Genomic DNA, 17,521 nt, shown 5'->3' with positions numbered 1-17,521 from the left:
TTTATAATCATTAAAAAAAAAAATTATTGTTTGTTTTTTTTGAGACAGGGATTCTCTGTGTAGCTCTGGCTGTCCTGGAACACTTTTTGTAGATCAGGTTGGCCTTGAACTTGCAGAGATTCGCCTGCCTCCTGAATGCTGAGATTAAAGGCAAGCAACACCATGTGCAGCCCAGTAATTTTTACCAAATTATCATCAAAAACAAAAAGGCCGTAATTTTTCAAATCACAGGTACAATTAGAGAGGCATTTTTAATTTCTAAGTAAGTAACATAAAAGCAGTTGAAAGGAAAAAAAGTCAAGGTTAACTTAAAACACTCACCAAAGGTTTTTCCTAACTCTGGTACAAGAGATAGGCTGCAAACAACACTACTATGCTGCTGGGGGGCCCTTTTGGTCAGAGGCTACGGTCTACCACAGCCTGGCAGCTCTCAGAGCTTGGCAACATGGATGACAACCAACCCCACCCCCCGCCCCAGACCCCCTGGCAGAAGGTGCCCTGTTCTCTACCTGACCTTATCTGAAGACTGTTTCTAGGCCCAGTGCCTGACTATCTCTAGTGTGACCCGGGATACAGTTCTCTATAGAAGCTTCCCCTGCTGCCCATATGGCAATTAGATACTGTGCTAGGAACATTACTATAGCACTGTGCTTCCACATATGATAGCTAAGACTTATACTAGGAGTTTTATGACAGAAGTGTGCTATGCAAATCAAGTCCCCATCTACCACCCCAATCCTATATATTCCCTATACTCAAATAAAGCTTAAGTCATCTCCTAGAGTGCTATCTCCATTCTATTCACAGACTGGATAAGACCCTGCTTGATGCTGCTTCTCCCTTTGCCCCTCCCCACCCCCGCCATGGCTCAGTGGCCAATGGACTTTGGGGAAGGAGGAAAACTGCATGGTTCTAGGCCTATACACACCCGCACAAGTTGCCTAAAGCAGATCCAAGATGCATGGCTGCTAACAATCCCCCACTGTCAACCAAACTGCACACCCACTCTGTAAAATTAGATGTCAGTGTTCCATTGTCTTTCTATTGGACCCTTGGGGATAGATAAAGAGACAACAGTGAACAAAGCCTTGCTGAAACATTCCTGTCAAGTACTGGCTACCCTAAAAGGATCCAAGCTTGAGGACACAGCCAGAGAAGTTGACTAAAGAAGTGAGTCCACTTCCATGATAGGAATCTAGAAGTTTCTACATGTCTTAGTAGATCAGTAAGGTCTAAGACAGGTGAGGACCACATGACACAGGAGATTCCATGGCTGCAGGCCCACAGCAGGGACTGTAGCAGGAGAAGTCTTTTCAATGCAGTCACAGCACAGAAAAGCTCAAATGAGACCATGAGTTGCTACTCAACAGCTAATGGTCCACAGCCCAGCAGCACAGACTTGGAAGGCTCTCTGCCCCACCATCATCATCTTGATTTGGCTCTGACCACTGTTCCAATGCCTCTGGCACATGCACCTAAGCTCTACTTTGATGGGATCTGGGGGCAGAGGAAGAAACCTGAAACAACAGTGCCTGGAAAAGTTGTCTTTGCACAAAAGGAAATCATAATCCAGTTTACATGGAAGCTTGTCTTCTTTCCTCCCTACTAACAGTAGAGAGGTCTTATAAGAAAGACTCTACAGGACTGAGAAAAAAAAGGGACCACATTTCCGTATACACTAGATAAGAAATCAGCACAGATTTGTGATTTCACTACCTCTGAAGCAAGGACACTATCAAAACTCCAGAAATAAATATTTCTGCAAATATTTTTTTTAATTTATTTTATGTGCATTGGTGTGAAGGTGTCAGATCCCTTGCAACTGGAGTTACAGACAGTTGTAAGCTGCCATGTGAGTGCTGGAAATTGAACCCAGGTCCTCTGGAAGAGCAGTCAGTGCTCTTAACCCCTGAGCCATCTCTCCAGCCCCATCTGCAAATATTAAATGAGGGGATGTGGCAGAAACTACCCCATGTCTTTCTAGGCCCCTATCAGCAATCAAATTTCCCCAAGACACATACAGTGAACAACAGATGCAATGATTTTATTGATATTGTTATCAGATGGGTGAAATTCAGTTGTGTGGATAAGCCACAAGGGAGCAAAAGTACCACAGTTTGCTTCCATGGAAAGTTAGGGCAGACTGACCAGGGGAACTCCAGGTGCTATGTCTTATATGCTGTTCATACAAGTCTTCCAGGATCACCACAGGAGATGAAGAATGGGGGGTGCTGAACTTGCCACCACCCTACCTCTTCAGTGACAACAACTAATGTAAAAAGAGCCCTGCCACAGAAGAAAGCAAGATCAGATGTGGGAAAGAGAGCACAGAGGACCAGCTTATGGGAAGTACAACCTTCATTTCCAGTGAGCCTTCCCTAATTCAACATAGACAGTAATGAGAAAACAGCCAATGCTGCATCTTGGGACACAAATGAGGAAAACTTTATAAGAGAAAAAAGGTAAATAAATTAGGAGCATATAACACAAGAACAACTACTCAAAGAAACACAGGAAGACTTCAGATAAATAGTTCTCCAAAGACTCAAAGCAACCATAGGAAATGTGACCTTCTTTTAAAAAAAAAAAAAAAAAAAAAAAACCAGCTCAAAGAAGAAAAACAAAGGTTCAAAGAAGAGATTATACAATAACAGAAGGAAATGAAAAACAAGCTGGTAGAGCTCAGAAAAAAAAATGAAGAGAAAAATAACACTATAGAGAAAAAAGCCACATGAAGAAGCAACCAAAAATAGAATGTGACTAAAAGAAACACCAGGACAGAGAAACTACACAACAAAACAGAGCCAGTAACATAACAGCAACGGTGAAGAGAACAGACTTGGAGAAGGAAGAAAGACAACACAAAAATACACAATTGCCTTCTTCAAAAAGGCATATAAAGCAAAGGACAGATGTAAAGCAAAGATAAGGCAAAGTAACTTCTCTGTTTTGTTGTTGTTGTTTGAGACAGGGTCTTACTACGCAGCTATGGCCAGCCTGGAGTTGACTATATAGTCCAGCTGGCATCAAACTTACAGAGATCTGTCTGTCTCTGCCTTCCAAGTGAAGGGATAAAGGTGTGTGCCACCACACCCAGCCAGAGTAACTTTTCAAAATTAAAAAACAAACAAACAAATAAACAAACATTGAATTTGTAGGCTTATGATATTAATGGAATTTTATGCCTAAAGAAATAATTATATGGCTACTTGGGCAAAAATAAGAATCTACACCCAAGGAAGGAAAAGAAAATAAAGTCAGCCTAATTAGCCAAGAGCAATGCCAACACAGAAAATCTCAGAGCAATTTGTTCCAAGTAGACCAAAGAAAACAAAGTAACTAATTTTATACCCAGCCAAGGTTTCCCTAAGATATAATATAAAAATAAATTATCTGTAATGTAGGGACTTAAAGGGGGTTCTGAAAATGAGACATCTTTATAAAACTACTAGAGTAAAACTACTCTCAAAGAAATACAGAACGATATATACAGTGTTCTATTCTTTCTTAAGAAAACACTAGGCACATGTACTTTTTGTTGTTTTGTATGTTTTTTGAGACAGTGTCTTGAATGTGGCCCAGGCTTGACACGAACACCAAATTCTCCTGTCTCTGCTTCCCAAGTGCTGGGAAGACAGCCCGGGACCATAACAGCTATCTTTAAAATTAAGTAACTTGTTGTTTGCTTGTTTGATTGCAGTGTTGGTATGGAGCCCAAGGCCTCTTATGAGCCAGGCAAGTGATTTACTCTGAACTACATCTCCAGTCCCCAGTGATATGCAGTAATGTAAAATTTTCACTATTCTTTACTTCCCAACAGGAAGATATACATCTCTCTGAGAAGGTGGCCTTTAAGCTAAGATCAGAAACATGAGTTGGAATTAGGCAAATATGCTACTATTTGGGGTGTGCAGAAGAATATACCTAAGAGGATAAAATGTTTCTTTCTTTTTCTTTCTTTCTTTCTTTCTTTCTTTCTTTCTTTCTTTCTTTCTTTCTTTCTTTCTTTCTTTCTTTCTTTCTTTCTTTCTTTCTTTCTTTCTTTCTTTCTTTCTTTTTTAAAGAAATCCAATCCTGTAAGATAGCTTAGTGGATAAAGCACTTGCTACACAAATGTGAGGACCTGAGTTCAAATCCCCATATCCCAAATAAAGCTGGATGCAATATCATGTTGCTATCACCATAGCATTAAAGAAGGGAGACTTCTCTGTTGTAGAATATTATTTTAACTAGGGAAAGATGTGTTACATTTGTTTATGCTGCAGAATATTATTTAACACATCTTTACACAGTTAAAGTTTGTTTATGCTGCATTTAATCATGTAAAGGTGTGTTACTTTTGTTTATGCTGCATTTGTTTAATGATGTAAGGATGTGTTTAATTATGTAAACATATGTTGCATCTATTTTACCTTGCCTACCTAAGGCATCTTGATTGGTCTAATAAAGAGCTGAATGGCTAATAACCAGGCAGAGAAAAGATAGGTGAGGCAGAGGGAATAAATAGGAGGAGAAATTTGGGCTCAAAAAAGAATAGAAGAAAGAAAGAGAGGAGGAAAAAACAGGGGAGATGCCCAGGGCAAGAAGCAGCCACGAGAAGCAGTGAAAGTAAGATATACAGAAAGAAAAGTAAAAAGCACAGAGGCAAAAGGTAGATGAAGTTCATTTAAGTTAAATGAGCTTGCCAGAAACGAGCTAAGCTAAGGCCAAGCATTCAAAACTAATAATACGTCTCTGTGTCATGATTTGAGAGCTGGTTGGTGGCCCAAAAGAAAAAAAAGTCCTGGTACAATCTTCAGAGGCTCACAGATCAGCCAGCTCATTGTACACAAGAGTGAAAAACAGAGACCAACACACAATGTTATTTTTTGATCTCCACATGTACACCATAGCATACACACCCATATTCACACACACAAATGGCACATATACACACATTATATAACATAACACAACTTTTTTTAAATCCCAAAGGAAAACAAAACAAAACCCTATGGCAAGAAGCAGCCAACACTGAACAATGAGCTCAGATAAGGAGTGAATCTACCCTTAGCATGGGATACCACCTCACAGGTATCTGTGATCACAAGCCAGGAAATCTAAGCTGGCTATTGGTGGCTAGAGAGAAAATACAAGTACTGACGGTCACACTGAGTCAGCCAGAACACACACTGGCCACATGTCTTCTATTGCAAGCAGAGGGTGCATAGAGGGGAATCTGAAGGTGGCCCCAAGGAAGGGGAAGCAGTGCAGCAGACTGCAGAGGTTCTAGGAAGGGATTTACAAGAGAGAGGAAGAGTCATTTCTGGGGTATGCATACTATGAGAAAAAAATTACCACATGGTTTCAGCGAAGGCAAGAAGGGGGTGGAATATGCCAGAAAAAAATCAATATTCAAGAAATGGATAACCACAACCAGAGGGTACAGAGACCAATGGAAAAGGACTGAGAGGAGGCAGAGAGATTACAAAGACTAGGAAAAGGAGAACTCCAGGAATAGAGGGCTGGAGAGGATCCCACACTAGGCCAAGCTCTTCTCATCAGCTCACTGCCACTTTCCACCCACATCTGGATTTCCGCATCACCTCTCACCAGATGTGGAGGCCACAAACCTCCCCTAAGCCCTCCAGGGTCTCCAAAAAGTTCTCACCAAAGCCAGGGGAAATTTCTATAAACATGAAATGGTCATTTCCAAACCTGAAACAGAGGGGATGTGGTAATGTCAACATAAGAGTGAGGAAAAGGTGGTGGAGAAGGTGCACACACTAAGGTAAACAAAGGACGCCAGGCAGCTTACCATTCTGCAGTCATCTAAAGATGACATGCTAATTTAAAGTCATGGGCATCGTAAATTTGGATGAATCAGAGCTTGGCTATGGTGGGTGGGAGTTATAAAATGCACCTCACATGCTTTATTTTCTGAAAACTTTCTCCCAGCATAATCAGAGATAGGTTTAACTGGAAGTTATTCAAAATAAGGATATTTAAGGCATTTCATAAACAACCCAAAAGCATGATTTCTTTCAATTTTCATAAGGTATTTTTCCACATTTGTCACCTCCCTGTACATCTGCATTTCACTGAAAACAGCCTGCTGCATTTGTGGCACAGGCAATGCTGGTGTGAAACATTTCCTGTGACCTGTTTGGAACATTCAGTTTTCCTATGCACGTCATCATGAGGGGAAAAATACACACCCTAAATTTATATGGCATTTGACTGAGATTACTTACATTATCACAAAAAACAACAATACAAAGTACTTCCTCAGGGTTACCACCTGACACAGTAAAAACACTGTTGCTTCTGATGCGGGAGCACCTGCTAAGCTTTTAAAAATTACACAACGTTAGGATGTAAAACTCAAAAACAAAGTCTTCCCCAGCCCTTTCCCACAAATAAAACTACAGGAAGGTTTGTCCTTGGCTTTGTCACATGTAAAGTCTCCTTTTCTAAATTTCATGTTGTTCAATGTCTAAGAGCTTAGGATTATGCAGAGGTAAATCTGAGCTAAAACTGCAGGTATTCCACCCACTGCTTACCTTGCTTCTGCTCCTACCGATGACACACTGGAGATAAGAAGCACCGGCTGAGAGGCTGCACTTGCTTTCCAGAAAGGCATAACTAGCTCCTGGCCCTTTAGTAGACTGTCATGGTGGATTATTTGCTTCCCTGGGTTTTCTGTTGTTTATTCTTTGACAAGGTTTTCCTTCATAGCCCAGGCTACACAAGAAGTCTTGACCTCCTGCCTCAGCTTCTCAAGTGCTGGGATTACACATGTGGTATAGGAACCTTCTAAATCATCATACTACACAGAAAATGAGTAAGAGAGATCGTTTTCAGATTTGACTCTCAGGCTGGAAAGAAGTGTCAAAATTATAGACCCAGCTCAGTCCTCTCCTCCTTTTTCACATATAAGTAAACTAAAGAATCATATAAATTAACTCACAGAAGCAATTACCTCGAGGTACTTCTGAGAGAATTCACATAAATCTATATTAAAAGCAAAACAACAAATGGAATGTAAGGACTGAGACAAAAGCTGGAGAGAGAGTTCAGTGGGTCAGTATTAGCTTTTCTTGCAGAGTTCTATTCTTAGCACCCAAATCAGGTGGCTCAGCATACCACATGTGTACATGCATACACAAACACACATGCACATGAATGTATGTGCATACACATAAATTAAACTAAATCTTTAAAGATTAGGACACAGGGCTACAACATTATAAATGCTCATTTTTTTTATTCTGAAAAGACTTGTTCTATAGAGATGTTTGTTTTCATTTTTATGTCTTAACTACTAATAACAAAAAGTTTATTGTTTAATTGTACATCAATGAATAGGCATATCTAGACTCTTCATTCACAAAAGCATCTGTACACTGTAATTGGTTGTTTTTACTCTTTGCTGGCCCACCACCAAGCTCCCATATGAACACACATGAAGGCTTATTCTTTCTTATGAAATCCTGGTCCTACCTTGGCTTGTTTCTTAACTTATCCCGTCTACCTTTTGCCTCTGGGCTTTTATCTTTCTCTATTTGATATGCCTTTCTTTCCTTCTTACTCCGTGGCTTGTTGCATAGCTGGGTGGCTGGCTCCTGGTAACCTCCCTCTTTTTCTCTCATTCCTTGATCTTCCCCTCCCAGATTTTGCCTATTTATTTTCTTCTGCCTGCCAGCCCTGCGTATCCTTTCTCCTGCCTTGCTATTGATCATTCAGTTCTTTATTAGACCAATCAGGTGTTTTAGACAGGCTCAGTAACAGCTTCACAGAGTTAAACAAATGCAACATAAAAGAATGCAACAAACTTTGCATCATTAAACAAATATTCCACAGCATAAACAAATGTAACATATCTTAAAATAATATTCCACAACAGTATACCATGCAATCAGTTGGTTGGGCTATTACTCCCATAGAGCATTACTCCAGTTTACTGATATGTAAAACATAAGTATTGTTTCAGACTGTCAATATGAATATAATATCCCTGTGATTTAGCAGGTCTAATAGTTTTGTTACTTGTTTGCTTTGACATTTAAGTGAAGAACGATAGTTCTGTGCTATAATTAATTGTTCTTAAACTTTCAATATTAACTATAGCACATTCTATGTCTTACATTGTAAGAGGAAAAAACAAGTTTTTGTAAGTCTTTGATCACATTTATTGTGTGTGTGTGTATGTGCATGTATGTGCACATGCACACACTGACAGACAGAAGACTACTTTTTGGGAGTTGGTTCTGGTCTTCTATCTCACTGAGGCAGGTCTCCTTGGTTCTGCTGCTGTGCTGAGAACTCCAGGCTAGTCTGAAAGCCTCTGTGTTACTCTCCTATCTCCACCTCTCATTTAGTCAGAGTGCTGGGACTCAGATGCATGCTACTGCATTCTACTTTTTACATGGATTCCAGGGATCAAAATCGTGTCACCAGACTTGTGCAGAAAGCACTTTCACCTACATTAGACTATCTCACCAGCTTAGAGTAGTTTTTTTTTTAGTCCTGCTCTTCTACTAAAACAGTTCTCTAAAAGTCTGATACCCTGGGTGACTTTCCCACAGATGAGTAAGATGGCTATCTTAGAAACAGAAGGACAAGCATATCTGGTGTTTGCTCTTTACACTATCACCTTGCAAACAGTTTGATTTTTCTTCCCAAAATACACATAAAAATGACCAAAAAAAAATCAAGAGAATTATATATAGTGACAGTGAAGCTCCATCAACTGGTTATAAAAGGTCATATTAAATATGCATTGTTATAAATATAATTAAATATATCTCAAATGATGTGAATTGCAAAAGCAATATTTAGGTGCTGATCTATACTACCACCAGATGATTGCCTAGTTTGTTTAATTATCACCTCATTAATTGATCAATAACAACTTTAATTTCAGTTTTATGGTTTAAAAAAAACTCTATGTTGTCTTGCTCATGGTTTAATTCCATTAGCAGTTTCCTTTGGGTTGTGATAAGGTCAGCCTCTGAAGATCATACTGTAACTTATATCAGCTTAGTGAGTAACTCCAGATAGACAGGCTTTACAACGGGCAACCATGGAAGCTTGGGCTTAGATGGGGTGAAAACCCTGAATCTCTCTGTGACGTCATGAAGAACAGGAAGGCTTGCTTCGTCTTTTGACAGTTCCTCAGTTCCCCTAATCACTCCTGTCTCCATTTCCTCACATGTAAAATGCAAGTTCACAGCACAGTTGTGAATCAGACAAGCACCCAACATAGGAAGGACTTCCTTTACAATTGTTCAGTAAACACAGGTGGTGACAGTTCTATCCCCATAATCATCATTCACTTTGTACTTTTCTCCTTTTCCACACACATTTTTCTTTTTTAGGGGGAAGGGTTAGGGGCATGGCTCTTACCTAGCATACTTGAGGGTCCTGAGTCTAATACCCAGCACCTCAAAACAAAATGATTTTGCTTGGCCCTCCATTTTCCTGTTTTTGCTCCACTCGAAACAGGGTCTCACATGGCCCAGGCTGACCTCAGCTCACTGTGTAGCAGAGGACAACCTCTGAATCCTGATCCTTCAGACTTCATCTCCCAGTACTGTAATCAGAGATGTGCACCGCAATACCTGGTTTCCTGTTATTTTCCCACCAACACTTCCATTGTTTGGCCTGTAATTTCAACTGATTCCTTTTAGCACCTCTTTTTCTTTTCATAAGCACTTCACTATTTCGTGTCTCCAACTCAATCCCAACACATGACTTGGAATTTCAGCACTCCTGAACCCATCACCACTACAACATGCTATTTCCTATTTATCTTGCCTACTTTGTATATTTCTCTGTGGCAGTTCAGCATTCTAGCACTATTTACAGACATGCAAAGCTTCTCTCAATAGCCTATCTAATAATATTTTTACCTCTCCTATCTAGTAAGAATTTTCCAAAATTATTTCCTGAGCTTCTATGGCAGTAAATGACATAATTCTTAATATGCACAGTTAACAGGTATCATTTGTGCATTATAACTCCAACAATATGTATTTGATGGTTTTATGCTCTTATCTTAAAAACAGAGCAAATCTTTTTCCCCAAATAATTAATGTATATCTTATCTTCTTAAATCCTCATCTATTAACAGAATGTTTTATGAACATGAGCAATGAAGATTTCATGTCTATCAGATACACAAGATGCAGGAACTGATGCTCCAGAGGGACCATCGTATCCACACAGTGCTTAAGTCAGTAGCTATTTGCCTTCAAATAGCATTCCAGAAATGACACTGTTTTAAAAAAATCTAATTATTCTTCCGGCTAATCATGAGAAAATATTACCAGCTCCACAAATCATTGGCATCACCTTTGTCAGTTACTAGTCTTTTTTTTAATTACTTATATATAAGAAAAAGAAAAAAAATGGTGAAATTATTGCTAACCTTCTAATGAATATTCTAAATAGCTTCGATTTAGGCCCTCCTGTAAGATAATTCCACATACATAAAGTTTTTTACATTAGTACACACAGGTTCAAATATATTGCCCAGATTTGCCAGTTGCTATTATCCCTCCGGCAATAAAGAACACTTGTATGAGGGCTCATGGAACCATTGGTGTTTCAGCTTATGTTCCCCACACAGGAGATGCTCCTTACATAAACAGTCAGCAAAACTAAGAAGTTAACATTAACCCAATATTACTATCTAACCCTGTTTAGATTTCTCTTCACCAATAATAGTCTTTAGGACAAGACTGGGATCTGGTTTAAGCTGGACTGTCTCTCTGTTCTCTGTCTGAACCAGCTCCTTAACTTTTCCTTGTTTTCTGACATGGTACTATGGAATACATGCTTACATCCCCTCAAGTAGTGTGCTGAAAGCTTAATCCTTTCTTGTGATGAGATTAGAAGATGGCTCTTGGAAGGTAATCAAGTCACAAGGGTGAGCCCTCATAATGGCCCAAGTATCGTTATAGAGGTGCAAGAACTTGTTTGCTTGATCTGTGTACTGTGCTCTTGCTCCTTGACCCCCAGCCATGGTGAGACGTAGCCATCTGCAAGCTAGGGAGTGGACCCTCCACCCAATACTGGGTCGACCAGAGTGATGATTGTGGACTTCCAGCTTCCAGGCTGGAAAGTAAGCACTTGTTATATAAAGCTCCACAGAACACATAGTAGGGCAGTCCAACCTCAGGTGCCTTGATAGCTGTAAGAGTACAGACCAATCACACTGTAAAGTGTCTCTAGTTTGGGATCATATTTCCTCACATCTTAGCAAGGCACGGACAGCAATGAGGCTGAGATTTTTCAGCATCAATCAGGTACCACATAAATGTCAATCTGTCTCACTCCCAGAGATGCCACTTACCTTATTTCTAACTAAAATGCTTCCTGCCAACCTATGTTAAATTCAAAGGAAATACATCCAAATCTGCTTCTATCCCTACCAATATACACCACAAGTTCCACTATCCTACCCATTAAGTTTATTCTAGACTTTCCTCATCCAAGATTTGTCAAGCCCTTCAAAGAGAGAAACAGCCTTCCAATGCCTGGTTCACTGAGTCCCTCCCTACTTCAATTTGTCCAGTAGATACATGGATGATCTGCCCTACATATACATCACAACACATGAAAGAACGTTATGTTACAGAAAGTAATACGGCCATGAATTAGCAAGCCAAAGTCTAGCTGACTTTGTACTTGAGGTGAAATTTAAAAAGAAAGAGGCTTCACCTGAGGGGGAAAAGGAGTGAAATCAGGGATGGTTTGGAGATTTAGGACACAGACAAACTCTGCAACTCAACAAACATTAAACAAATCAATTTCTAGGGCTGTGGTCTGCTATTAAACAGTCAGGAAAAAGAAAAAGCAGCAAGCAAGGGCAGATCAACATGTACAGCACAGGGCCCAGCATTCTGTTGTCTGGACATTGTGAATACTTTAAATCTCCAGGGTAGAAAGTGAAAGAAAATGAGTCATTAGGTCAGGCTTACTATTTGGACAGCTGTAAGAAGTTCCAAAGATTTCCAGCCCAAACTGTAAACAAGTTATCAAAACAATTTGGCCACAGGGAGAAATCACTTACTGAGCAAGGTAGCAACTTGTTGCATTCTTGGCTCTTTCTTTCCCATTACATCCTCTCCCATCTTCCAGAATTCTTTACTCAGTATCACAGTCACCTACTCACACTTTTCCTGCCTTTTTTTCCTCATGAGTGACCTCAACAACTTGAAAATCTTCCCAAAACCCTATTGCCAATCAACTGTAGCCTTTTCACCTCCACTGACCAGTTGAAACTGTGGCTTTCTTGTGTCTCATGAGTTTTGTTAGTTCAAAATGCTTCTTGGCTCCTAGTCATTTAATGAACAGAAATGTAATTCCTTCATCTGGCCCTCTAGCAACTCTGACTCTCCTTCCTATCTCTTTTAAATTCAAGTAAATATGCACAGACACCCATTCCCAGCTATATTCCTGCTAAACTTGGACTAGCCACATTACTACCACATTCATGCTGCTTAGTTAATTTGCTTTTACCTTTTGTTGTGTGATCCTTGAGCACACCATGGACGAGGTCTCTTCTTGTTTGAAATTCTACAGCATTTTGCATCTCAATGTATTTATCCAATGGCACCTTATGACCATCACTGACTATCACTAAAACTCCAGAAAGTACGTAAGAGCAGGTTAGACTATTTCCCTTTCATGTCTCTGAAGAAGAGCTTTAACACAAGGCCTGGTAGATTTTTGGTAACTATCTACTATATTAAAGTAAAAATTATCTAATTACATAGAAAATCTAACTTAAAAATTGGGTGTGTAATTGTGTGTGCAACCATGTGCATATCATGGAGCACATATGAAAGTCAGAGGATAACTTTGTGGAGTCTGTGTTCTCCTTCCACTTTTATGTGGGTTCTGGGAACCAAACTCAAGCAGCTAGACTTGTGAGACATGCACCTCTATCTGCTGGGCCTTCTCACTGGCACAGAAAAATACAACTTTCATCTCTACAACTACAGGCCTATTAAAAAGCTATGAGAACCATGGCTTAGACAACAGCATCACGGCATCAAAGAGACAAGTCCACAGCTTCACCTTCATATGCTTCAGTGCATATTTTTCAGGCCTTAGATTACTAATCACTAACAACATGGTTCTAGTTTGAAGTTTCCTAATACAACTGCTATAAGATTAATAAAGACACCTCTGAATTAAAACTATTTTTAGTTGTAAAGTCCTACAAGATGTGAATAATACTTCTATTTAAAAATCCATAAATGCTTACAATAGCAGTTATTTCAACTACATAAAGGACTCAATTAAGCTCTTTTGTAACTTAAAACCTACAACAGAATTTACAAAGATCTATACCTCATTGCCCACCCAACGTGTCTACAACACAGCAGACTTAATACAGCTCATTTAAAGAAAGAAGTTTAAAACAAATTTAAACTGCTACTTAAAATTCTAACCCATTTCTGGGGTCTCACTTTTATGTCCGGAGAAGTAAAATTATCTGTTCACATCATTATATAAATCCTTTAATCTTAATGACTGTGAGCAAGTAAAACTACTCTATTGTGTGCAAAGCTGTGTTCTCAAACCCCCAAGAAGAAGCTGTCTGGCAAGTTTCCATGAGTCTTGAAAGAGAGTGTGGCTAATATAGATCAGTTTTGGTAGTAGTTACCAGGAATAATGCACTGGCTGTGCCAAACTGAAATCTGGCAAGCAAGGAAAGGAATGAGTGGGAAATAATTAGGAATGGTACAAGAATTAATGAGCAAATTAAGCTCATCCTTAAAGATCTCCAGATACAACTGGAGGTTGTGGTGAAATCATTCCTATACTTTAATTCCTTAGAAAGTTATAAAAGTAAAATCTAAAATATTTTGAGCACTGCCACTATGAAGCCAGGCATGAATCAAGACAATCCTTATTATAAGCAAAAATCATGGAAAAAAGGAGAAACAGCCCCAAACTGTCTTGATTTTTCCATCTCTCACTAGGCAAAGATCAATATTCAGAGCACATTCTAACTAACTTTACTATTATTTTAACACAGTAAGTCCCAGGAAGTCGGAGCAGCAGCAGAGTGCAGAAAGAGCAGGATTGGCTCATCTACATCACATCACACAGCAAAATCATGACAGTTTTGCTGAAGCATCACAATTGAAAAAGATTCGTTCCAGCCCTTTTCTTCTGAGCTGAAACCTCAGCAAGCATCTCTCCCTGGCCACCTCTGCAAGCAGGAGCTTTTGGCTGAAGGAAACAAGAATCAAGCATGCTTTAACACAAGGAGGCTGAGTTATTTAGGAGGAATCCCAAAGCAGAGATACCTACTTGAGCAAGCATAAGCTAAACCTCTTATCACTTACCTAAGGCAGGTGCTTGCTTTCTGGAAAGCATTTCAACTGATGGAAACTATACTTGCATTGACATGAAGAAAGATGCCACTTACATAAGTGGACATGCCAGTGTAAAGGGTGACAGGAGAGATGCAAGGAGTTTCTCGATGACATTCCCATTTGATTAAAGCAGAGCATTTAGCAAGCTCCATTAGGTCCATTTTGCCAAGAAATTAACTTTACTTGTACATAACAAACAGTCTGTTGAGCTACATGGTTCTCACTGTAGATGGGAAACTTCTGATAAAGGAACCAGAGCAGGCATAACCTGGAAAAGATGCAGCAAGTATAGGTACCTTCCAACAGGAGGAGTTCAGGCCATTGTGCAAATTAAGTAAGCAGCTGCCTTGTGTTCTAGAGAACTATACACACACACACACACACACACACACACACACACACACACACATACAAACAGTATATCTTAGTAACCCAATATGTCCATCATCCAAGTTCAAAATGTATCCCTTCGAAGTCAATCTTGTGACGTCTGTATCTTTATGGATTCATCCACATGCTCTAAGACTGTTAAGAAGTAAGCCACACACTTCTCATGTCACCCATAAATTCAATATGCATTAAGTTTAGCTTATACTAAGACTTGCATCAAACTCTGGCATTACATTAATCAAATAAGTTAGTCTCATGATCAGCAATAATAACAATTTTCATCTTATTTTATATGGTCTTCTCTGAGCATTAGGAGCAGAGCTGGGAAGTGGCAAGTGGGCAATGGCGCAGATAGCTACAAAAGGTTACCTGAAAAAGTCACTAACCACACATCCTACATATAATGCTTTTCCCAGTTTCTGTTCACTGAAGGGTGAGGTCACAATAAAGTATCCCTATTAGTCTGGGTCTCACAGATAGAAGTATTTCAAGATGCATAGAAAAATGCTCATTAACATTCAAGTTTGCTAAACCCATTCAACCATTCAGCCCTTTGCTTTCTGATAAGACTGCGAACAACTATGCCAATTGGCACAGTTAGATTTTGTAACATCTGTACCTGCCTACTAGTTAGTTTAGCCTGCAGAAAGGAGTGACTGACGGCTATAAGTTCCAGCAGCATGCCACCCCACTGACTCTGTGATAGCATTTTAAGACTACAAATTCCTCAACTGGGTTATTTTAAAAGTGAGTTTTCCAAATTAAGTTTCTGTTTCTCCATTTTCAAGAGAGGGACAAATACAGCATTCATCTGTAACTATATTTTGTTTTAATCTGAAGTTTTATAACTAACAAAAATTCAACATATAAGAAATGTACTGAATCACATATATTTACTTCAAATATGTATTTATAAAATGAAAGTATCAATTTCAAGATTATCAAATGTTAAATTTTATGATTTCATTTAAACACCACTAAACAAATGTCTAATATTTTGAGATTTTTCTCATTTTAGCACAAGATTTCTTATTATTTCTTTAATGATTTACAAACCTCAAGCCAAGAAATATTTAATGTGGAAAAAACATGAACATCGGAATCTTATACATCTGCACATTCAAGCATCTACTTCATCTTTATGGTTAAAGAATTGCTCACAACTTAAACTTATGAAATACTTTCAAAATAATCAAAACAATTCATCAATCTTTGATTTATCTTTGGGCCAGAATGCTTCACTTTGGTTTACTATAATTAATAGTGACAGTGTTTGTTTAAATCCCACAGTTGGAACACATTGCCCATAGCTGATGAACACTCTTAGACCCAACGGAGTGCTTAATGGCAAAGTGCAACCCTGACAGGAAGTACAAGCTGCATGTCAATACAGAAGGAAAGCATGGGAGATGTACACAATGTAGCATGTTCTATCTGGTGTCATTACTTAAATTGCTACTTTTCCTCAACAATCTATTTTGCAGCTCCAGCAAGTAGAATAAATGGTAATTTTACCTGCCAAATTTGGCACAAATGAGAACAAGCAACTTCATTAGCAGAACAATGCTTTCAATATGATTTTTTCCCTTTCCCACCCAGTGCCAAATAGTAGAACAATTCAAATCAAGAAATCTAAGCAAAATTACCTCCTCTTGTTGAAGTTTTATATGCTTGAATAAGCAAATGATCTACAGAATGCTAGCAAGAATATCCTCCTCGTAAGTTAGTATTTGTGTGTGTGTGTGTGTGTGTGTGTGTGTGTGTGTGTGTGTGTGTGTGTGTGTATTGCAGCTTAATTACAAGTTGGAATGCTATACTCATCCAAGAATGAAACACCTCCTGCGAGGTAAAGTTTCCAGTGTACTGGGGGCAGGGAGTAGTTTGCCTATCGAGCATTAAAGCATATGTGGTAAGTAGAACTGAAAGACTAGGCTTGAATGCAACTTTTTGTTAAAAGGTCAGTGAATGTACCCAAACCAGTGATGTGGAATGAGACTGAACAGGTCTGCTTTAGTCTGTGATAAACTAATACAGTAACATCTACTACTACCCTCCTCACCAATTACAACCAGCTCTCACACTTGGTGTTTTTAGTAGCAGCCTATAAACAAAATCACAAAATCTTTCAAGCTCCTCTCAGATGTGATCAGAGGCACAAGACCAACTCTTCTATTACTCTAGTCTTGAATAGGGGGCTATGCATAACAAGTGTAAGTCACTGTCACTAGATAAGAGTAAACTGAAGTACTTCTTTGTCACACTGAGTGAATTTGATAGTTACTCAGTTATTTATGACACACATTGTGTGATGTTTATACTTTCTATCTGGCTCCTTAAACATCTTCCATACAAGAGCCATACATCACACAGCTAAACACAACCAACAGCTGTTATTTAAAAGCCTGAGTGATTAAACGGGGCAACAGCAATGCAAACCTATCTCCATGTGCTGCCATGACAATAAGACCCTAAGAACACACATATCCACCCAGAGACAGGCCTTCCACACGGAACTTTAAAATTTAGCAATGTCTACCTTTTATTGAGGTTTAAATACCATGATTTATTTTATAACATCCTCCATTGGAAGGAAAACATTCATTGAGTCAAAACAGAAGTTTCAGTTTTGGTAATTGAATGTCCTTTGGTTTTATTTTCAGCTGTTTAAATGTGTCACTTTTTCAGAGAAATGGATCTAAACCAAAGAAAATGAACATTAACCAGCTGTCTAATATACATCCCATTCATTGAGT

General features: G+C 39.0%; 1 protein-coding gene across 2 annotated transcripts in view; it reads right to left on the bottom strand.

The window, feature by feature from the left end:
• The window catches only part of Pcca (propionyl-CoA carboxylase subunit alpha), a 370,367-nt gene that overhangs the window by 101,863 nt on the left and 250,983 nt on the right, over nucleotides 1-17,521 (bottom strand). The window lies entirely within an intron of this gene.

Source organism: Peromyscus maniculatus, chromosome 9 (assembly GCF_049852395.1).
Source record: "Peromyscus maniculatus bairdii isolate BWxNUB_F1_BW_parent chromosome 9, HU_Pman_BW_mat_3.1, whole genome shotgun sequence".
Lineage (NCBI taxonomy): Eukaryota > Metazoa > Chordata > Mammalia > Rodentia > Cricetidae > Peromyscus > Peromyscus maniculatus.
Note: the sequence above shows the minus strand (reverse complement) of the source record. Positions and strands in the feature narration are given on the sequence as shown.